Here is a 24,657-nt window from a genome sequence, read left to right as displayed (position 1 = left end):
TAACATCCTAGATGGCATTTTGTGTCATTACATAGCAGGGTATTTCTTTTTAAGAGCCTCTTAATGCTCTTTTGACTTTTTACAGTAATCCTTTAAAAAAATATTGAATCTAATTCGGCAGCTACAAGAAACTTTTGACTTGTGAACATGATAACTAAGAGACGCCGCATACAGAAGAGACTCTCCTTTATCTTAGCATATGTCTGCCTTTTCTGCAAGCTTTGAAATATTTTCGAGTTTAATGGCCTTTAGTAATAGTTTTACAATGGGGTGGTAAATATAAAAACCAATTTATAAGAAATTTCTGTTTTCTTTCTATTCATTCATCTAAGTCCACAATTCTACAGCAAGTTGGAGACCATCCTACTTAGAATGCAAGGCCACTTCTGTGTTAACAGCAGAATTCTGCCTTGAAGTCTAGAATAGAAGAGTGGATTCTTTATTTTATGTGAATGATGTACTAAAATCCTCATAATTATCAACTTTTGGGATATGTCCATCTCAAAATGTTGGAAGAACATTTCAGAAGAATCTACTTGCTGGAATCTTCTATTTTCATTCTTTTTTTCCATGTTATCCTGGGATAAGAAATGAAAGCATCAAAGCATATATCTTTAGAAATGAGTCTCAGAAATAAACACTAAATGCAACTGAAAATGGGTCAGATTATCACTCTTCTGTGCTCCAGGCAACATCTTCTAGTTATAAAGGTTTTTTATTTGTTAATTTTTCTTTTCAAGCATATTAATCAACTTTTGGCCAGGAAAGGTAAACCCATGAAATGAGTCCTCTTAGTTCTTATGTGCAACAGATGGAAAGAATTTTTGGTTCCACATAAGAAAGACACAGGTGACCTCAAAGGAACCTTCTGGCTCTGTTTTGATGAATCTATGTGTAGGGCCTAGGCCCTGCTTGCTCAGCAAAAGCTCCCAGACCCATTGCAACTACACATCCTTCTGGCTCCCTTCTGAACAGGCCGCTCAGCTGCTGGGATGAGTAACAATCCAGGGCCTGGCCAGCCCGGATCCTGCCTTATCTCACTTAGAGAGTATTGCGTCTTAAAGGGACACAGAGCCCTCCATGTGAGCTGCTGTTCCTGAGCATGCTGGTCATACCAAGGACAGCCCCTTGACGAGCATGCAGCCTCTGTGTCCCCTGCCTATATAAGAAACCCCCTCCCCACCCGTGGTTGTGGGTGCAAATTGCTGTCCAGCCGGCCGCCGCTGGACCTCCCTGTAGGGAACTCCCAATAGACCTATATGTCTCGTTCACTGAATCCAGGTCTTTTCTTTGGTCTCTCTGCACCCTATCCTCCACTGCTCACCCAGCTGGGTGTGCAGCCAGAAACTATGAGTTTTGATTAATGAAAATGGGTAGGAATCCCTGTCACAGGAGAGGGACCTACTAGTGACCTCAGTGGACTTTAACAATTTATACTGTCATATCAGTGCAGGGACATGACGACAGGCCCCGTCCCAAATGCTCACCTCCATGATTCCAGGACGGTGAGGTGCTGCTTGCATCTAGGGAAGAGCGGGGAAGACGAGAAACAGAGCTTAAACTTTTGTGATGTGAGCATTGTTTAAAAAAATTCATGCTTCAATAATGAGATGCCGAAAACACTGATATTTTCAGATGACAAAAACTGTTGAAAAATATAAAACCCAGCTTTCTCTCTGTCTAATTTCTTTTCACAGCAATGCCTCAATAATGCACTTTTCTGCACTCTCTCATTTGTCCTCAGATAAATGTGTTTCTCCAGCAGTTTCCCTTCTGCGTCTTCTTTATTTTAAATAGGGTGCAGCATCTAGGCGATTTTGATAAAATTTGTCTACAGAGAGATACAAGCAAAGCCGCAAACTGAAGAAAGAAGTCATTGTTCTTAACACCTAGTAAACAATACAATTTGCTTTTATAGTTTTATCAATAAAAGCTAATTTTTCTTAGAATCCAAGCATGCCAGGATTAGACCAAAACTCCAAACAGGACAGCCAATGTGGGAATGAGAAGGCAAGTGCTGGTTACAAATTGCAAAGTGTTGCTTTAAGAAATATTGGTGCCATCCTCATGGCATAGTGGTTGAGTTTGGCGCATTCCACTTCAGCAGCCTGGGTTTATAGGTTCATATCCTGGGTGCGGACCTACACCACTCATCAGCCATGCTGTGGCGGAGCCCCACATACGAAACAGAGGAAGACTGGCAAAGATGTCAGCTCAGAAAAAAAATTATTAAAATATGTTTGAGAAAATAGGATAGTGAGTTGAGAAAGCAAATGTTCTGGTAGAAACTTGATCTGCATACCTGTTTGAAAAGAGAGCAAAAAGCTCATGGAAAGAGAAAGGTTGGAGATGATACAGAGAAACCTGATATTAAGATAATAATAAGGTCCTGAAGGATGTAAGATGGTAAAGGTCCAAGTTCGTAACAGACAGGATCCCTCTTCTCCAGGCTGTTCGTTTAGTTCTTGCCTCCTCAGGCCATACATATCTGGTGAAGGAAGTCAAGGGGATTAGTTATAAAGATCACAGTCCCTAAACCGGAATTTGTCTCAGATCTTACCCACTAGCCCACTGGAAACCCTAAAGACACCCAACACCTAGAGCTAGATACAAAACCTTTAGAAGTGCAGCATAGGAAATATTTTCTTATTTTATCCATGTGAGAAAACAAATTAATAATTGTGTCTGTAGCATTGGTTTTAGTTCTCAGAACTTTTTGGTAACACATGGAGTTTGTTTTAGTTAAAAAATTTAACTGGATTTTTTTTAAATTGCCAGGTGATATAAAACTCAACATGTACCTTTTTTAGTAAAATGTAGAAATTACGCTGTGTAACCATGTGAAATAGTAACTGCTCCTTTAGCTGTTCATCGACTAGCTTGGGCATGACTTTTATTTTAAATGCTAATTTTCACAATCGTTTTGGAGGGTGTTCTGTTTGTTATTGCATCGCATGGTCCTATGAGATTTGTACAGTATTCAGAAAATTCTGAAGTGTGCCTAGATTTTTTAAGTATCACATATAATTAAGATTAAATATTCACGTTATTCTGAGTCTCTTCTTGCAGATATAAAGCAAAGAAATTCCCAATGGATAATGCTTCAGGAAACATTTGCATCCTTAATTTTGGTGGCATTAAATCTGTCATACTGAGTTAAAGTTAAAATTGCTTTAGTGACCAACTTTGAATGCTAAAAGGCAAATAAATAAATTGAAAACATGATGTAAAAGATAACTGAGCCAGAGAAATAGGTATACAACATAAATTATTGATTTTATTTTCATATTTAACTAGCTGTTCTGCCATGAGTAAACATACTGTATGATACATGTGTGTGTGTGTATATATGCACACACATATATACACGCATTTTGCCATTGTTTAAAAACAACATTATTCACAGATTTTTTGAAGGGAATTTAATACTTCATGGACTTAAAATTATGAACTCTTTATACCAGAAAAGCTGGAAAACAAAACACTTTGTCTTTTCCAATGGCATAGTTCCACATTATCTTCGTTACTCTCTAATCTTCTTATTTTCGTCAACTTTTTTAGTCACTGGTGAAAACAATAAACATTATCTCAATCTGTGATTTACATAGTTCTGGAAGAAACTAATAAGAATATGTGAGCTATCACTAGGCTGTGGAAATGCCTAAAGAAGCTGCATTGATCTAATAAAACAAATGAAGATGCATAGAGTAAGTTCGTTACATGGAGATCAACTCACAAAATGCATTTGGAGCATCTTCTGTGACAAAACGTTGTCCTAGGTCCTTTTGCAGATGCAGAGCAGCTGGAATCCTTGCCCTCAGGAGCTGAGCATATGTGAACTTTAGGAAGAGATGTTTCCATTTCCATTCAAGTTGTTTGGCCCCAGATAATTTTACACAGGAGAGCTTAAAGCTTTAAGTAAACCTCATAAATGGAATGCCTTTGCCTTTTAAGAATAGTTAAAACTGAAGATATTTATAGGAAAAATACTTGCATTTATATTTAAAGACAATTGACATTACTTGAAAGTAAAGTCACATAAAATGCTATTAACATGAAATATACGAGGAGAGCCCCAAACAAAGAAATAGGCCCCAATTGTTGAACTGCGATTCAGGAGAGAAATGGCATTTTTACTTTTAACAGGAACTTTATTTCAATTAAAATATTTTTTAAATAATTTTAAAAAATTTCTTTTAAACATCAAGTAAACCAAATATTTATCAATCTGAATATTTTCTGAGGCATTTAATTTTTTTTTTAATTCTAGTGGTTTAAATTGAGAAACGCAATTAGACACATCCCATTCTTACTGTATTTAAATATCTTAAAGGAACAACTAGCCTGTGTTTGTCTTTATGTCCTCAATCCCTAACACAAAGACTTGCACACAGTAGAAAACAATAAAAGTTGTTAAACATTAAAGCTGCTTCGAATATAGTCTATTTGGTTATCTGCAGAAATTTTTTCACATTCTCAGTGCACCCTCTACAATCTATCATCCCTACCAGCAATTCTTCTCAGCTGTTGCTACAGAAGGATGAGGGAACAGCAGGGTAAACTTCTGGGAATGTGGACCAAAAAAAAGGCTAGAACAAGTTTTGCAAAGGGTCAATGAAGAGATGGCAAGCCTCTGGCAGCCAGTGTGACATCAGGTGGCTGGAAAGTATTCATCACCATTTCTAATTACTTTCATGATGATGCTACTCATATTTACTGAACTGCCCTAATCCAAATCATCATATACAAACTAAAGATATAAGCACTTCATCTAGCATGACCAGTACACAGGTATAATACATTATAAGTTTTTAATAAATATTTTTTAGTGAATAAGTAGATGAGTAAATGAGAGGAGATATTAAAAATGAAGTAAAATAAGGCATAAAATGAGTATGGGAGTGGGGAGGGGAAGGAAGTCAGGTGGTAGAGAGCCAGAGGTGAGAGACAGGGCCATCAAAATTCCATACGCATCCACCTGGATTTCAGCCACACTCCTGGACCAGACGACTTGAATTGCACGCATGCTGCCCTTCTGGAAAGGACTAGCTCCCTCTTACTCACATAGCCTTAGGTGTTTATCTCAAGCATTATCTTCTGGAAATTTCCTGTGATGATGGCAGTCCTTGTCTTGATTTAACTCTATGGTAGCATTTACGACACTACATCATAGTCTATTTATCTGTTCTCCCAGTCATTCAGAATTCTTATTCTCTTTCACATCCCGATTTATTTTTCAATGCTATATTTATTGAGTATTTTTTATTATCACTTCCGCTAGAAGCATAAACAAAGAACTTAGGGTCCAGCGCAGCAATACACTGTAATGAAAGTCTTTGTCTCCTCCATTATTTTCTTTGTCTCATAAGAATATTCTTGATAATGAAGTGTGTTTTTGCAAACGTTATCATATTAGTAAATATTTTATCAGGACATCTTGAAATCATAGTCATGTGATGGAAATTGAGAGTATTTAACAATTTCCTAAAAAGCATTACTTGCACATGAAACATTTGGAGAAAATTTTGTTTTGTTTTGTTTCTAGTGAAGGGACTAAAAAATTGACTAGTTATCTCCATTATGTATTAAATGTGAGGGACCTTAAATAAACGCAAAAGCTAGATGGCAATTTCTCTCTCTATCTAGTAACGACATAGGAGCTCAAGTCAAGTTTACTGAAAGAATTAACCAAATAAAATTAATAGCGTAAAGAAATTTCCTGTAAAATCTATAATATCCTTATACAACTACTTTATAAAATCCAAAGGCTATTTTTAATAACCGCTTTAGTGAAATTCTGAAAAATTTAGTAAATATGATCTCGGAGTTTAAAGAAAATAAAATTCTGAAAACTTTCTGAAAAATTTAGTTAAGTATGACCCTGTAATTTAAAGAAAATAAATCAAACACTTCCTTTTTTTCTCAAGAAACATATCTGATTTAGGGGCCAACCCATGGCACAGCAGTTAAGTTCGCATGTTCTGCTCCTCAGTGGCCCGGGGTTCGCCAATTTGGATCCCGCATGCGAACATGGCACCACTTGGCACATCATGCTGTGGTAGGCATCCCACATATAAAATAGAGGAAGATGGGCACAATGGTAGCTCAGGGCCAGGCTTCCTCAGTAAAAAAAAGAGGAGGACTGGCAGTAGTTAGCTCAGGGCTAATCTTCCTCAGAAAAAAAAATAAAGAAATATATCTGATTTAATGTTTTGCCTCTATGGTATAAAAAGACAATTTTTTACAAAGGATATCTGGAAAAATATTTTAACGGTCTCAATAAAAGGCTAATAAGCAAAGACTACCCTATTTCTGAGAACAGTAATGTCCTCTCAGTATAAATGAGAAGCCTTGCGGCCGGTCTGAAGAGTCCTTTAGAACATGTATTTCCCATTCACTGAATTAATTTTCCGTATACTTTTCTCATATGATAAGTTTCCTACCTTCAATTGAAGCAACAGATAATAGTAGTTAATTACACAAGCTTTAGAATCCGGTACCCTGAGTTTGAACCTCATCTCATTGCTTACTAGGTGGATGGGGACCCGCCACACTTCCCCTGACTTTACTAAGCCTTGGCTCTCCTGTCTGTTGTTTGTGGTGAAAGGACAAGAAGGAAGGAAGCATTTGACTCTGTCTTTAATGCTTAACAAGGGCCTAATAAATGGCACACATCGTTATTACGCGTTTGCTGCGCTGAGAATATTCCCACCAAGTGGTGCTGATTTCGGAAAAATATTATAGGATCGTTCACTGTACATGATTTCCAAAATCTCCCTGCTGATTGAATAATATTAAAAATTTATTTTCCATTAATAATTTCAGGCTCAAAATGTAAGTTTTTTCTTTGCCCTTCACTTAAGGAAATATCATTCAAGTTTAACCTACAAGGAGCTCATTCAGGATGCGTAAGCAGACCTTTACACCCGTGTCTGAAACAAGAACCTTTTTATTAAGACACTTGTACTTTTTTCCTGACTCCAGTTATATTTAATAATCTTAAATAATACCAAAAAATTAACTATGAAAAGAGTAGTGAAACTGTGAGCAATGGGGTAGATGAACATGAATAGACTTGGCGTGCATGGAAATATAAAAACTGATTCCTTACCTCACGTAAAATAAACCCAAAGCGTAGATATTAAGTGAGGTCATATTTTGGAGGACAAAATAATAAGCCGAGTGCACTCTGCAGGAAGATGTGGTTCCTACAACCACAGAAATAGGTGCAACGAGAAGCAGTTCTCATACGCCTGTATCTCTCTGCCTGGTGACCGGCCACCTGACTTCTTGAACCACCTCTCTCCCTTAGCATAAGCTGCTTCTCATTCAGTTCAGTTCTCAATCCTCCAGGCTTCCTTTTCACATGTATTTGCTGATTCATTTTTGGATTCTGTTTTACTCCCATCCTTCACGGGTCTATTTTCAGCCTCTTGTCTCATTACCCTTTTTCCATCACGGTTACCTTTACATTTGTAACTTCCATGTCTTTCAGAAATGCCTCAGCCACCACACTACTTCTGCTAGTTTTCATGTAGGCATTTGGTGACACCTAGACTCAAGGAATGCTGGGAAATTCCTCTAGCTGAAAGGCCAGGAGCCCAGGAAAGACTTAGGATAATGTATACAAGTTCTTTTTTGGAAGAGGAGCCAATGCAGAAAATGGCTAGCCTCTGTTGGAAAGAAGAAACTTTACGGCACATTTTGAATGAGTTGGTACACTGGCTCAGTAGGCCAGCTGGTGGGGCATCAGCTCGTAATGGGTTTCACAATTAGGGCAATGCTGGGTCTTGCCTTTGTGTGGCCTGAACTGGGTGACAGCAGTCTTGTCCTCTTCACAGATGCCGCCCACTATTCACTTGTTGGTGATGGAGGGGACTAAATTAGAGTCTTCTTGGTGCCTGAAATTGCCATTGGGGCTAGCATATTGAATCACTCTAATCCCTTCCATGCAGCCATCATCACTTCCCTCTCCACCCCATTGTCTGCTCATCAACAGTAGGAACACCACCTCCAGATGCCATCCAGCACACCACAGAAACCCCCTTGGGACTGAGCCCTCAGGGCCTGCAAGGCTAGCATTCCAGCTCTGTAGAGTAACTTTGAGTGGATTTATTTTTGGGGTTTTTTTGGTGAGGAAGATTGGCACTGAGCAAACATCTGTTGCCAATCTTCCTCTTTTTGCTTGAGGAAGATTGTCCCTGAGCTAACATCTGTGCTAATCTTCTTCTACTTTGTATGTGGAACACTGTCACAGTATGGCTTGACCAGTGGTGTGTAGGTCCATGCCTGGGATCAAAACCAGTCAACCCCAGGCCCCCAAAGCAGACCATGTGAATTTAACCACCACACCACAGGGCCAGCCCCAGAATGGATTTATTTTTAACAGAAGAAGGATTTAAATGCAGTCTGTTGAAAACTAGCTGCCTCTAACACTCACCTTGGTTTTTAGAACGCCTTCGCTTGTGGCTGAAGTCCTACTAAACCTGCCCTTTCCTTCTGGACTGGAGGAGAATACAGGCCCCTCAACTGGGTCCCTGCAACCTGCTTTCAGCCTCTTTCTTTGCTCTCTCCTCTACTGCATAAAGCCCATCTCTTGCCAGCTACCAGATGCTCTAACTCTGTGCTCCACCTTCCTGCTGATACATCTATGACATCAAGTGTCCACCTTCTGGGGCTTCTTTTTTTTAAAGTGCATTTAAACTTTTTTAAAATTTATGTTTTATTTTGCATTCAGTAAAATTTATTCGTTTTTGTGTACAGTTCTATGAGCTACAGAACAACTCCCCAGGAATTCTTTCATGCTGCCCTTCATGCTCTTCCTAACCCTAACCCTTGACAAAACTGATCTGTTCTCTGTCCCTATATTTCTGCCTTTTCTAGAATTTTCTACAGGTGGAACTATACAGTATGCAAACTTCTGAGTCTGGCTCCTTTCACTTAGCATAATGCTTTTGAGCTTCATTCAATTTGTTGCAGGTATCAATAATTTGTTCTTGCTTCTTGCTTCTTGCTAAATAGCATTCCCTTGTGTGGATGTACCACCGCTTGCTTATCCTTTCCCCAGTTAAATGACATTTGGGTTTCTAGATTTGGGTGATTACAAATAAAGCTGTTATAAACATTCATGTATAGATTTTTGTGGGAACACAGATTTTATTTCATGTGGGTAAATACCTGTGAGTAGGATTTCTAGGTCATCTGGTAAGTGTATTTAACTTTATAGTAAACTGCTAAACTGTTTTCCAAAGCGATCACATCATTTGGCATTTCTACCAGCAGTGTATGGGCGTTCCAGCTGATCCACATTCTCACCAGCAGTTGGTATTGTCAGATTTTGTTTTGTTTTGTTTTTAGCCATTCTAATAGATGTGGCTGAAGCATCTTTATGCCCCCTTCTTATCCTCTCTCAGTCGTCCATACTGTCCTACAAGCTTATCTGGTAACTAGTTAGCCACATCTCTGGTTCTGGGACTTCATATCTATTCAAGTCTTTAAGTTAACAAATATTTATTGTGGGCCAACTATGAGTCAGATACCGCTCCTGGTGTTTGAGTCAGTGATGGACCTGAAAGATTTAAATTTCCTGACCTTAGGGATTAAAATTCTAGCCACAAATACAGGCATAATTAAATTAATAGAAGGATTAACACCTAAATTTAAAAACTGAAGTTATTCTAGAATCTGCACCATCCAGCATGGTAGCCACTAGCCACCTGTGGCTGTTGGTACGTGAAATGTGGCCGGTACTGATTGAATGAGCTGTAAGTATAAAATGCTCGCCAAATTCTGAAGACTTAACGTGAAAAGAAAAAGAATGTAAAATATCTCATTTATGATTTTTATATTGATTACATGTTGAAATGATAATAGTTTGAATATACTGAGTTAAATAACATTAAAATTAATTTTCTCTGTTTCTTTTCTATCCTCTTTTTTTTTTGAAGGTTCACCCTGAGCTAACCTTTGTTGCTAATCTTCCTCTATTTTTTTATGTGAGCCACCGGCACAGCATGGCCACTGATGAGTGGCATAGGTCTGTGCCCAGGAACTGAACCTGGGCCACTGAAGCGGAATGTGTTGAACTTAACCACTTAGGGAATTGGGGCTGGCCCTGTTTCTTCTATTTTTCAAAATTAGAAAATTTAGATTACATACGTGGTTCACATTATATTTCTATTGGATAGCACCATTCTTGATAGTTAAGTGTAATACTAAGAACACAAACACGTTAATATAACAGAGAGTGACTCAAATACCATCTAGAGAATACTTGAAATGGAACAGTCAGGAAACACTCTCTGAGAAAACGGCATTTGAAGTCAAACCTGGAGGACACGAAGGAAGCAGGTACGTGACAGTCTAGGGGGAGTGTTCCAAGCTGAAGAAACAGTACAAGCAAGCCCCACAAAAGCAGTGAACTCCAGGTATTTAAAGAATGATAAGAAGCCAGCGTGATGGGAAGGGAGTGAGTGAAGTGAAGACTGCTGGGAGAGGGGTCAGCGTGGTCTGCAGAATTCAGGTCCTAGGTCTCTTAGAATGTGGTAAGAAACATGAATTGACACTGACCCACCACTACACTCAAGAAACTATTGAAAAAAGCCTCCTAATTGAAGTCTATACCTTTAGTCTTTACCTCCCCCAAACATTAATCATGACTGCCATTTACTAGGTCCTACTATGTACCAGACACTGACTATACAAGGCGCTCTGTGGGCTTGCTTCTCTCAGAATTCAGGCTTCCATCCTAGGCTTCTTTTCCTTTTGGCAGAGGTTACCCTGAGTGTTGCTTCCTCTTTTGTTCTCTGGGATTCTGCATTCTAGGGCTCTACAGCATACAATAGCTCCTTTTCTATCAAATAGGACCAGGCCATAAAAACCAGAACCTTCTGTTTTAATAGGATTTTGCCTTCACTTGTACCCTCCTTGATATATAGGATGGATACAATTTTGATTTAATCTAAGATATTTATTTTGGAACTGGAAGAAGACCCGTTTCGTATAATAAGATACACTATCTTTCAGAGTTTAACATCTTTATAATCAGGATGCTTCTTTCAAGCAGAGCCTGTCAAGTGACAGTTATGAAATAGTTGTCTTTGTCAGCACATGAGCACACGGGGTCACAGAGGCTCATTTATCATGATTTCGGTTGAGTTATGTGTATTTTATGTATTATTACTATATCTATGTTTTGTTTGATTATCATTTAAAATACCTTCAGATAGATTGCACTATAATTTGTCTTTGAAATGAAAAGTTCTTGTGTTCACAGAAAGACATGGAAATAAAGCAATGGGGGTAAATTTAATATGAGTTAAAAAAAAACAACCTTAGACATTCAAGATTAATCAAAGCTCCATATTTTCTTGCAAATCAACAACAAAAGTCTTTATAAAAGATATGCATAGGTAAATGAAGCTATGTTACATTTTAGTATTGACAAACAGGGAAAACTTTTGCCTGTGATAGGCAAAAAAATGCAATTAAAGGCAGAAGACGTTGTTAGTGCTAGAAGAGACGCAGGAACACTCTTTTGATGGCATAGTGGCCAGTAACATGTAGAAAAACATGAATGCCAAGTAACAATGCTTTTTAGAAAAATCCACTCAACGTGAAGAAGTTAGGACCACCTTCCCAATCTATTTCACATCTATCATTCTTTTTTAAATCCACAAAAACAATATATGACAAAAAATCTTAAGTCTAAAGGAGCTCTTCCACAAATATAAAATTTTAACAATCTACATGATAAAAAAACTCATCTCATGAATTAATTGGCAGCATTTTCTCTTTTTTAGCAGTACAGAAAATAGTGGTATATCTTTGGATCAATGAAATATGTAGTATCATTGATGCCAAGATGCAAATGAATCTGGAGCCAACTGGGAATTTTCCACTTATCAAGTGTGGTTCCTAAAGTCCCTTTCTCTGAGACCCCTTGGCCAGCAGGCTAAGAAGGCGGTAGAAGGAGGTGCAGACAAAAAGGAGGATTTCCCACTGGCACCTGTTTGCCCCACTCCCTCACCCCAAGGTCAGACATATAATTCAGTGGCTTTCAATGGAGTGCTAATGCCTATAGTATCAGAAGCCATAAAAATGGGAGAAAGTTGAAGTAACGATGACTGTGGGCTGCTAAAGATATTGATGGATAAAAGCTAACAGATGCTAAACACTTTTAAATCCCCAGGGCAGTCCTGCATAAAGGGGAATTGTCCTGCCCAAATCACCAGTAATGTTTCCTGTTGAGATCTAATTTGTTGGTAGAGCTCACTTTATAGACTCAATTATCTCACCAATTCAGAAATATTCCAGATGCTCATCATGGGATTGATTTAGCTGAGCTGTTGACTTGGACATGGAGAAGAGAGACCTGATGGTACCCTATGGAGCTAGGCTTGAGCGCCCCCCATCATGCTGCTCAGAGAGTTTTCTCAAATTCTGTCTATCACACTGGTCTTTGTCATTCCTACATACTCCAAAGAGTTACAACCAACAAAGGCAGGAGAGTGTAGGCAGAGATGGGGTCTCAATGAGTATTCTTTATCCATATTATTTCTAATCTCTACTACCGCCTTGGAAGAAAGGTTTTATTTGAATGTTAAGGTGAGCAGGGCCTATGTTCACAAAGGCGGCTGGCTGAGTGAAAAGATGCTTCACAATATGCTGCATGTGATTCAGCAGAGTCTGGATGACATGGCCTCATACGCTCAGATCCCTGATTTTGTTATCACATTCAAAATAATTTGGTCTTTCAAGAATGGACTCACATAATCATGCTCACTGAGGCTCATTCCATCTAAATTCAGATTGCTCTGGTCAGTAGACAACTGCATTATCTTCATGGAGGCAACTTAAGTGTAAAGCCACTTTATCAGATGGGCTTGAGATTCCTTTAAGATCAATGTCATTTCATAGGATAATCCCACTGTCAGGAATGTTTTTCTCTATGTTTCACCTCTTGAAAATCCTATCCAACGCTTCAAGACAAAATTCAAATGCCACTCTTTTGAGGCTTATTTTATTACTGCTTCACCCTGAACACCTAGTGCATGCTATTATCCATTCTAACGTCATTTAGCATTCTAGTCATTTACGAATATCTCATTTTCTCTACTTAATTGTAAGCTCCTTGAGGACTAGGGCCATAATGATACAGTCAGAGAACCTAGAGAAACAGGTACTAAAAACAACTCTCAAATAATAAGGATTCTGGCTTTATAGATGAATACTCAGCGAGATGTAATAGAGAGCTTGAATCAAATTAGGTGGGTTCTTAAATGGTGGCATTAAAAGTGAAGTCTTACCTAGACTCTCAATCTTAACCCTAGATCAGTGATTCGCAGCCAGGAGTGATTTTACCATTCAGAGAACATTTGTAACACCTGGAACATCTTTGGTTGTCAAAACTGGAATGGAGTAAGTGGAGATGTGCCACTGATATGTGATTGTAGAGGTCAGGGATGCTGCTAAAACTCCTACAATGAAGAGGACAATGCCCCACAACAAATAACTCTCCAGCCCCAAATGTCAGTTGTGTCAAGATTGGAAAATTCTGCTCTAAATCTATCAAATCAATAGCTTTTATTCTTTCTTTTTTTTCTTATTTCTATGAGCCAACTAAAATAAGAGACTTATGGAGTTGACTGAGGGTGTATTCTTTTTAGATCATCTCAGTGTTCCTGAAAAAGTCACCAAATTCCTCAACATCCTCATCATCTTCAATAGTAGCAACACTTTGTCAAGATTAAATATTGAGACAGTTTGAGAGATTTTAAGGAAACCAGGGCAGAATCTTCACCATTCTGAAGTCTAGAGATGAGAACTGTATGTGTACTAATCCCAGAACTATTAACTACGAGGTTAGGGAGAAACTTCCAGGGCCACTGCCATTATTTCTGTCATTTCTGCCATCATTCTGTCATGAAAGAGGAGCTATCACTACAGATCTCATGGACATTAAAAGGATAATAAAAGAATATTATGAACAACTCTGTAACCACACATTTGATAACTCGATGAAATGCGCCAATTCTTTGAAAGACACAATCTACTAAAACTCACACAAAGAGAAATAGATAATCTGAATAGCCCTATATCAATTAAATAAATTAAATCAACAATTAATAACCTCCTGAAACAGAAGGCACCAGGCCTGGATGGTTTCACTAGTAGAATCTATTAAAATTTAAAGAAGAAATGATATTAATTCTCTACAATCTGCTCCAGAAAATAGAAGCAGAGGAAACACTTCTTAACTCATTCTATGAGGCCAGCATTATCCTAATACCAAAACCAGACACACATTGTAGAAAGAAAAACTATGGACCAATATTTTTCATAAACATACATGCAAAAATCCTCAATAAAGTATTTGAAGTTGAGTCCAATAATGCATAAAAAGAATTATAGACAATGATCATACCTAGGGTCTATTCCAGATATGCAAGGCTCTTTGAATATTCAAAAATCAAGTAATGTAATCCATTACATCAATACCCTAAAGAACTTACAGATATAGTAACATACATGATGATGATGATGATGACAATGATGACGGCTTTTTCAGGAGCTCTGGGATTATCTAAAAAGAACATACCCCTAGTGACCTCCATAGATTACTAAATTTGGGTATCTCATGGGAAACAAGAAAAAACATCTATTGATTTGATAGACTTAGACGTAAGCTTAACAGTTCAGTCAGACTTTACTTTTAATGTTACAATATAATATCCTACATAATATGACAATCTTACAAAGGTAAATAGCTAAATGTAATAGGCACATACATTCCATGGAATTCCATAAGCAAAATGATTGTACTTCACGATTTCATTCTGACGATCAAAATTCAAGCCAATGTGTGTCACTTAACATATTACAGAAAAGATTCAGGTTTTGATTTGGGGAGGCACAAAATTAATAATCATGAGTTATCTAATAAAAATGTGAGAAAATAATCTATATGCAAAGCTATGTTTGGGGTATGAGAGGTAGGGCTGGATTAAAAAAGTGAATTTTTATAAAATAAAATTTTATATTCACTGGACTGAATATCATAAGTCTTGAGGTGGAGAGAATAAAAAGGGCTATATGAAGATTTAAATATATCTCTCTCATTTTGAGAATAATTACATCAGAAAAAATAAGGTACCATATTCTAAGTGTAAATCGAAGTCCCTCAAATTGAACTCAAATGAAAGGTCTATCTACATCAGTGGTTAGAGGGAGTTTCTGCTTAAACTCAAGCTTGATTTTTTAATCATACTAAAGTGAACCATTTATATACTACCGTACATTTACCATAGTCTTCTACTTTTATGCACTTATCTCCTTTTTTGAGTGCATAATGTATTTCTATCTACTGAAAAAAACTATCTTAAGTACTACTGATTGAACTAAATTTAGCTCTTACACAAAGCCACGTGGGAAAAGAATACAGTCATAAATGGTGCAGAAACTACAACCATTTGTCATTCGCCAAGCTATGTTTACACACTGGCAGGGAAGGACTATCAGGGAACTTTTTCTTAAAACTTGCTGTGTTGATTTATCATTACTACAACAAGGAATTCTCCCCAGATTCTTAATAACTTAAATATAAATTGAAATAACGTCCTTTTCCAAAGGACATAATCATTATCATGCTGCGTATCATATTTATACAAGCACTCGGCCCGTTTAGAATTAGAAGGAAAAGGGTAAGGCAGCAACGTTATTTCAGTTTGCTGCAATAAATTATATGCCCATCAAATCTCCAGGCTCTAAAATTGCATCACTATAGAAGCACAAGAGAGTTTTCAACTTTTTAAACTCTTCTCCCATTTAACTTCTAAAATATATATGAAAAAGTAATTATTTTTCGATCTGATGAATCTCTTTTATGATTTTTTGGTTAAAAATATAAAATTTAGAAACGCGTTATGGATTCAAGGCAAAAGTATATGCGCACTAAAAATGTTATAGTAATAATGTGTTTTTTCACTAAAGTAAACTTTTAAAATGAAAACATCACATGCCAACGTGTTCATGAAATTTCCATTGAGTGTTAGGAACTGAGTGTAGAAAGACACATCAAATCTGTGTCCTGGTGCCTGGGAGCTTACCATCCAGTTCCAGTGAGACATTATTTAGTAGTGATAATAATAATAATAACAACAGACAAATTATATATAATATAATGCTTATATATATGTAGATATAATGCTTATGTCTAGTGCACAAACATATGATGATTTCCATATGCCAGGCATCTGTCTAAGCACTTTATATTTATTAACTCATTTAATACTTACAACCACCCAACAGGATGGGTACAATTATTGTAATTATTCCCATTATACACGTAAGGATATTGAAGACAACAGGGAATAAATACTGGAGATGGAACATGAACCCAGCTAATTTGTTGCCTGGGTCCATGCTCTTATTTACTACACTCTACTGCCTCGCCTATTATGTCATGTCCTATAATGGCAAGAGTGGCAATTGTTGGCACCAAATGAGTTGCACACATGATGAGTGCAAAGAAGTGCAGAGGACGGGGAAAGTCGCTGTGGGTTGGAGTAGCTGGGAAGGATTTCAAGGATAAAAGAGGCATGAAGCTTGGTCTTATGTGAACAGAAAAAAGCTACTTTAGGCAGGGGAAAATCCATGAGCAAAAGAAGGAAAATGGGAATAAGTTTGTAAATTTGGGGTATAGTATCCATTTAAATATCCTATAGGCACCTCAAACTCAAAACGCCACCTCAACATTTTCTAAAAGTCTTTTTCATTTGTTAACTTGTTTGCTCTGCCTCCTTGACTAGTATGTAAGCTCCATGGGGCCAAGATTTCGCCTGTCATTTTATCATTATTTCCTTAGTAACTTGCATGGTGCCTGGTATATGAGAGGTGCTCATTTATTTGCTAAAATGACTGAATAATTACGTATATGAAGGAATGAAAGTCTAAATTTGGCTCATCTCTCCCCCCTCCCAAAAAAACAAACAACAACAAAAAATGTGACCATCTTTACCTGCTCCAATTTCATGAGTGGTGCCCACAGGTTCAGGTGAAAGACCTAGAAATCACTCTTGCTTGTCTGGTCCCTCCTTTTCATTACCACTACCCATACATCCAATCATACGATCTTCTCTTTTCTTCCTTCTAATTATCTTTTGAATTCTTGCACCTTTCTCCATTCCCACTAACATTATTGTACTTCTATCATCTATTTTACTTGGAGTAATGCTACGGCCGTTTTATGCGTCTCTCTGCCTTTGACGATATTTTCCAATTCACTCTCCAAATTGGAGTCAGAATAGTGTTTCTATAATACAAATCTGATTACATCATTCTCTTGTTCAAATCATTCAATAGGCTCCCACTGTCCTCATGATAAAATACAAGCTCCTTAATATGGCTTAGAATGCCATTCAGGATCTAGCCATTGCATAATTCTGTCATCTCAGCTTCTCAACAAGCCCCATCACTCCCACTACACCTCTTGGCAGCCAACATTTTACCACTGATGAATCCCTTTGAGTTCATCAAATGTCTCTCTCATTCCCTTGAGTTTTTCAAATAATAAACACTTATCCTGAATCTCTCCTTTCTCCCTAACCCTTTTAACTTGCTCCATAATATTTATCATTCAAGTCTTGGCTTAAACATCTCTTTTTTCAGAAAGTTTTCCATAACTCCCAAAATGATGTTAATTGCTTAATTATGATACCTATTCCTACTTCTACTGCATTCTTTATCATCTTCTTTAGGAAATTGCTGTTACTTGCACAATTATCTCTTAGACTAAAAGTCCCTGACTGCAGAGACTAATGTTTTATTACTTGCTATTTCATGTCTACTGCTTAACCAAAGTTTGGGGTTATTAATTTAATGTTCAATGAAGTCAAATGCAAGGAATATATGAAATTGACGAATGTTGAGTGAGACATTTCCTATTACCCCCAAATTGGCCACTAGTATCCAAAGCTGAGGATAAAAGAATATTGACACTCTCATCTTCTAAATGGAGCTGAAAAAAAGTGAAGCCAAATACCTCTTCCAAGCATGCCAAGAGGTGCCTGACACTTTGAAAGTAAAGGTAGGCAAACTTGAAATCATAGCAATAGAAATAACTCACACTGAAGCACAAGGGGAAATAAGATTAAAAAAAGAAAGAAAAAGAACAGGGTCTTGGACTTGAAGGAAAATTTCAAGTGGATAAACAGACATATAAGTAGAATCCTAGAAGAAAGAGGGGAGCAGGAAAAATATTTTAAAAATAATACCTTAAGTTTTTTTCTTTGATGAAAATTATAAACCCTGTTTCCAAGAATCTCAACAACAAGCAGGGTAAACAAAATGAAAACCACATCAAAACATATTCATAATCAAAATTCTGAAAATCAGTGGTAAAGAGAACATTTTAAAAGCAACCAGAGAATAAAATACATGTATAAGTAAGGGAATAAAGATAGCAATGATCTCTGACTTCTCATCAGAAACAACGTGATACAAGGGTCTGCCCTGGTGGCAAAGTGTAAGTTTGCACGTTCTGCTTCAGTGGCCTGGGGTTCACCAGTTCAGATCCCGGGTGTGGACCTATGCACCACTTGTCAAGCCATGCTGTGACAAGCATCCAACATATAGAGTAGAGGAAGATGGTACACATGTTAGCTCAGCGCCAGTCTTCCTCAGCAACAAAAAAGAAGAGTGGAGGCAGATGTTAGCTTAGGGCTAATCTTCCTCAAAAACAAATAAATAAAATAAAGTAAAAAATAAAGTAAAATAAAAAGAAGCAATACGAGACAAAAGACAATGGAAAGATATCTTGAAAGTCCTGATAGAAAAAAAAAACTGTTAAATTAAAATTATATAACTGGCAACACAGATTATCTCAAAAATGAAGGCAAAATAAAGAATTTAAAACAAAAAACATGAGAGAACTTGTTGTCAGTAGATATATGCTATAAAAAATGGTAAAGAAAATTCTTCAGGAGGAAAGGAAATAATGTCAGATGAAACTCAAATCTCAGAAATAATGTTAGAAATAGAAAATATGTAGGTAAATAAAGGCATACTTTTATTAATTTATTCAAAAGATGGTGATTACTTAAAGCAAAAATAATCATAAATTGAGAGATTAGTATCCGGTACAAAAGTAAAATAGCTATATTAGGGTTCTCAAGAGAAACAGAGCCAATAGGATATACATGTATGTACCCTGAGAACCAGGAGCCAACAGTGCAGCTCCAGTCCACAGGCCAGCAGTTCAAGATCCAAAAAGAGCTGAGGTTCCAGTTCAAAGACAGTCAGACAGGAAGACTTCTCTCTTACTCAGGGGAGGGTCAGCCTTTTTGTCCTTTTCAGGCCTTCAACTGACAACATAAGGCCCATCCACATTAGGGAGGTAAGTCTGCTTTACTCAGCCTACTAATTTAAATGCTAATTTCATCCAAAAATATCCTCATAGATACACTTAGAATAATGTTTGGCCAAGTTTATGGGCATTTTGTAGCCCAATCAAGTCAACACATAAAATTAATCATCACAATTGTAAAATAATATACATAGAATTAAAAATTGAGTTCATCAAGAATGGGAGGGGTAAAAGAAAGTATATGGTAGTAAGCATCTTAAAATATATATGAAATGGAATAATACTTAAAGTAAACTGTGGTAAGTTAAATATGCCTATTGTAAATCCTTAAACCACTCACTAAAAGAAATAGAAATAAAGATAAAAATCCAATTGTTGAAATAAAACAGAATACCAAGAAGTAATCAAGTAATCCAAAAGAAGGCAAGCAAAGAGGAGGGAAAAATGAACAAAAAACAAATGTTATAAATAGAAAATAAAGCATAAGTGACACAAACAAATGTTATTGATATCTGCATTAAATACAAATGGTCTACACACTCCAATAAAAAGGCATAGATTTTCAGTCCGGGGAAAAACAACCACGTGCCAAATATAGCTGTCTATAGGAGATACTCTTTAAATACAAAAGAACAGGTAGATCAAAAGTAAAAGAGTAGAAAAATGTATGCCATGCTGACATTAATAATAAGAAAGCTGAATTGACTCTATTGATACCAAAGTATACATCAGGACAAGAGATACTACCAGGAATAAAGGAGGGCATATCTTGACACTCTTCAATTTATCAAGAACTCATTAAAATCTTAAATGTATACACAACTAATAATCCAGTTTAAAATAGAAGCAAAATAGACAAACTGTAATGACAAATTTAAAAATTCACAATTTTAGAGATTTGAACACTCCTCTCTTAATAATTGATAAAATAGAGATACATTCAGAAAAAGTACAGAGTGCTGAATCACATTATCAATCAACTTGATTTAACGGATATTTAAAAACCTCGTGACCTATACCAAGAAAGATCTTGCTGAATCATAAAACAAGCCACAATTAATGTAAAAGCTTTGAAATACTGTAGAGCAAGTTTTCCAGCCACAATTGGGTTAACTTAGAAATCCCAAATATCTGTAAATTGAACAATACTCCTCTAAATGATCCATGGGGAAAGTAGAGGACACAAGGGAAAATAGAAGACATTTTTAACTGAATGATAATGAAACAATGTAACAAAAAGTATACACCACCTTTTATTATTATATTATATATTATATATTATTACAAAAATAGTAATATCAAAAAAGAAGAAAGGTCTAAAATCAATGATCTAGGCTTCCATCTTAGAAGGTAGAAAAGTAAGAACAATTAAACCCACAGCAAATAGAAGAAAGAAAACAAAGATAAAAGTGGAGATCAGGGAAATAAAAAATGGATAAACAATAAAGAAAAAATAAACAAAACTGAAAGCTAGTTCTTTGAAATAGGTAATAAAATTGATAAACCTCTAATTACAATATTCTGGAAAGTAAGTAGACCCAAATTACCAACATCAGGAATAAAAGAGTGGGCATGAGGATAGATCTTACAGATTTATATTCAAACCTAGTTATAAAGAATTGACATTTTAAAACTTGAAAAAATAAATTATATTAAATCTTGGTTTAGAAGACAGAATCTCAGCTAAAGGCTTATGTCTATTAGTAAGGAAGCAAGTACCACTCTCACTGGTTTCCTATCTTTCTCACAAAAAAGATAAGTAGGAAGGATTCTTCTAGCTTATCTACTAATCTGAAACTGAAACCAAAGTCTTTTGCTTGTGTCCAGAAACTTCATCAAGATATCACTTATTGCAATGTTTATAAAAGATCTATAGTGGATGAGTTCAACTCAAAGTTGCAGAGAACACTGTTTGGCCTCCGGCCATGGTCTCCACCTTAGCATAGACTAAAACTTCCCAAAATAAACACAGAGATTCAAAACCGCTTGTGAAAAGCCTTGCAGAAATCTCCTTTGTCGGGCTTTGTCTCATTCCACATCTGTCTGCACCTTAGCCAGCACTGTATCCATTCTAAGCAATTGGTTCTTAAAATGATGAGGTAGTCATGCCAAGAAGACCCTCGACTGTGGATACTTCTGTTTGCCAAGAACGGAAGACTAACTGAGCTATCAATAGGATAATCTCAAGTGCTTTACACCTGGACAGCATAATGCTGCAAACTGGTCTATAGAAGTATCATTCTAAGTGTTGAGTAATAGGAAGAATATGTCTGTCATCATTTATGAGTTGGAATTCACACCGCGCAGGGTGCTATTCAAAGCCACAGTAACTTCATTCTTCTACAACTGTAAATCACGGTTTGATTTTAGAAGAGGGACTCTGCTTTTTGACTAGCTTAGAAAGAACATGACACAATGTGAAAATGGACATTTAATAAATACTCCTTTCTGCACCTTCACACAGGGAACAGGTAATGAATGCTGTTGTCTGACTTGATAATGATGATGCCTGGCACAGTGGAGAGGCAATTAATGAATGTTCTTTGATGGATGATGAGACAAGCAGTTCAAACATGGATTTTTCTTCTTTGTCGGTTTTCCCTAAATAGTTCTGAACAAAAGCAAAATGTGCTCCAGCCACAGAAGGAACTTAAGACACTAAGTAGAACCTTTCTTGTTGCTATGAGTTTCATCTTAATAATAGATATTTATACGTCATATTATGTACAAGACATTGTTATAAATGTTATATACACGTTAACTTGTTTAATCCTCAAAGCCACCCTAATAATAATGATAATAACGTACTATTATAATTCTTGCTTTTATAGTTGAAGAACAAAAAACACAGAGAGGTAAGTATCTTGCTGAAGGCTACGTTCCCATTCCAGTAGTTTTCACTTTTGGCAGATTACGCATACTTCTGCAGTGAACATATATACATGCGTGAACACATACATGCACACATGCTGGGTGAACATATTTCCTGTTGGGTATATTTTAGATGTGAAATTGCTGCATCATGGGACATATATTTGGCCATTTTAAGTAGATATTGCTGCATGGTTTTCCTAAGAGATATTGTCGGAGAATTTTAGTTGTTCCACATTCTTACCAACACTACATAATATCTGTGTTTGTCATTTTAGATATCCTTGTGAGTATGCAGTGAAATCTCACTCTGGTTTTAATCTGCATTTCTCTGATGAGTAATGAAGCACGGGTGCATTTACCGGTCATTTGAATATTCTCTTTTGTTAAATGCGTGTTAAGTCATTTGCTCAGTTTTGTCAATTCTCCCCAAACTGATCTATAAATTCCACACAATCCCAATTTACAGCTTAGCAGGGGACATGTGTGTGTGCGTCTGTGTGTACGTAAATTAACACGCAAATTCTAGGATTTATCTGAAAATGCAAAGGATCAAGAATAGTCAAGGAAATCAAGTAGAAGGAATATAGCTGGAGGATTTATATTACCAGATATAAATGCCAATTATAAAGCTACAGTAATTAGTACTTTGTGGTACAGGCTAATGGTTAAATAGACCAATAGAGCAGAACAGAGAATCTGGATTAATGACAAAAGTGACAGTGGGGAAAGGACAGTCCTTTCAATAAATAGTTCAGGGTCAGTTGGTCAAGATGGAAGAGGCAAGGGGGCAGGGAGAAAAGGTAATTTTTCAATAGAATAATCTTTACCATTAGTAGAAACAGGCTACAGTGAAATTTTAAATTGAATAACTAAGAAATATTTTTCGTAGAGTTCATTAGGATATCTCTGTGTTTACAGTGTGATGTCAGTTACGCGTTGCACACGTCAGTGAAACACAACAGTATTGTGAGGTGCTGGACCACCTAGTCCAAATCCTGGCTTTGATACTTTATTGCAGATTTTGACAACTTGAACAAAATTAAAACTTGGAAGGAAAAAGAAACCCAATCCGTAGTTCTATTGTATGATTATAAACGATCTAAGTGGCTGGCATGATTATGGCATAGTAAGCAAGGATACTGGCTTGATGGTGATAATGGTGATGGTGATAGTGATGAAGACGATGCTACATTAAGCCAAGCCAATCTGCTTTATAGGGTGCTATTCAGGCTACATACTTCACTGGGTGCTGACAATATGGAAGTATATAAAACAGATGTGTTTCCAGCCTTGACAGAATTTACTATTAACTTGAGCAAAGCTTCCTAAGATTAGGTAAAGAAAGCTAGTGATTTTTGAGTTGGACTTTAATAGAAAAAGAAAGTTTGAAGGAAGATTTTGAAGACGAAAACAGGAATAACTTCTAATAAGGTTTTATTTTTTATCACATTCTCTATATGACTTATGCAAATATTTGCGGGCCCTGGAGCAAATTTAACCAATCTTAAGGAGTATTTGTCCCCTTGGAGTTTTAATGTATCTTTATGTATGCATTTATCTAATTAATATGAGAGTAAAAATATATAATACTACTATACATAATTTAGAGAAATCAATTCATTTCCAAAAGATAGCTAAATACTTCTTTGTATATCAGGGCAAAAAAATGGAGAAATAAAATTTGATGCTAACTTTAGTTGGTGTGATACATCATATAATTGTATTACATTTTTATATCTATTTTGAATTAAGATTAGTTATATCAATGAATTTTTTACACTATGAAGCAAGAATGATCATAAATGCTATTTTTTAAGATTAGATTATTCCAGTAGTTTTTACTTTATGAAATCTCTGATTACTACATTGTCTTGGGCAATTTTTATGTTTTGTTTACAAAGCTCACAAAATAATTTAAATGAAAAAAGATAAACAGAGTATAAAGCTTGAAGAGCTGACAGAGGAGCTGTGATTTTTAATCTATTAAATCTATATTCCATATCTAAAAAAATAATTTGTGACAATTTCTTTGTATGGAAGAAAAATTTTATAATGCTTAGATCTATTAAGAGAAAGAATGATTTCCTAGGGTTTGAAGTTGTGAGAATAATGAAAAAGAGATATATCATTCTTCTATCTTCCATCATGTGTAAAGTCAATTTAAAAAGTGGCAAGATATTCAATCTAAAACCATTAAAAGTATTTCCAAAGTCTTACACTAGCCCCAGATATATTACCTATTTTATAGTGACTTTACAAAAAAGAATGCAAAGGGAGATTTATCCTTTGACTAGACCAGGTAGTTGGGTAGCTGCCTTCATTGATGATTTAAGTATAATCTTGCTTGGAGTAGATAGAAGAACTAATCACCCATTGGGGTGCCTTTCGGTAATATAATTCTACGATAACTTCCAATACTT

At 36.3% G+C, this 24,657-nt stretch overlaps 1 pseudogene; it reads right to left on the bottom strand.

Moving 5' to 3' along the window:
- Window positions 1-7,726: 7,726 nt before the first annotated feature.
- On the bottom strand, window positions 7,727-8,106 carry LOC106840377 (cytochrome c oxidase subunit 5B, mitochondrial pseudogene; annotated as a pseudogene).
- Window positions 8,107-24,657: the final 16,551 nt, after the last annotated feature.

This window comes from Equus asinus, chromosome 27, assembly GCF_041296235.1.
Source record: "Equus asinus isolate D_3611 breed Donkey chromosome 27, EquAss-T2T_v2, whole genome shotgun sequence".
In the NCBI taxonomy this organism is placed as follows: domain Eukaryota; kingdom Metazoa; phylum Chordata; class Mammalia; order Perissodactyla; family Equidae; genus Equus; species Equus asinus.
Note: the sequence above shows the minus strand (reverse complement) of the source record. Positions and strands in the feature narration are given on the sequence as shown.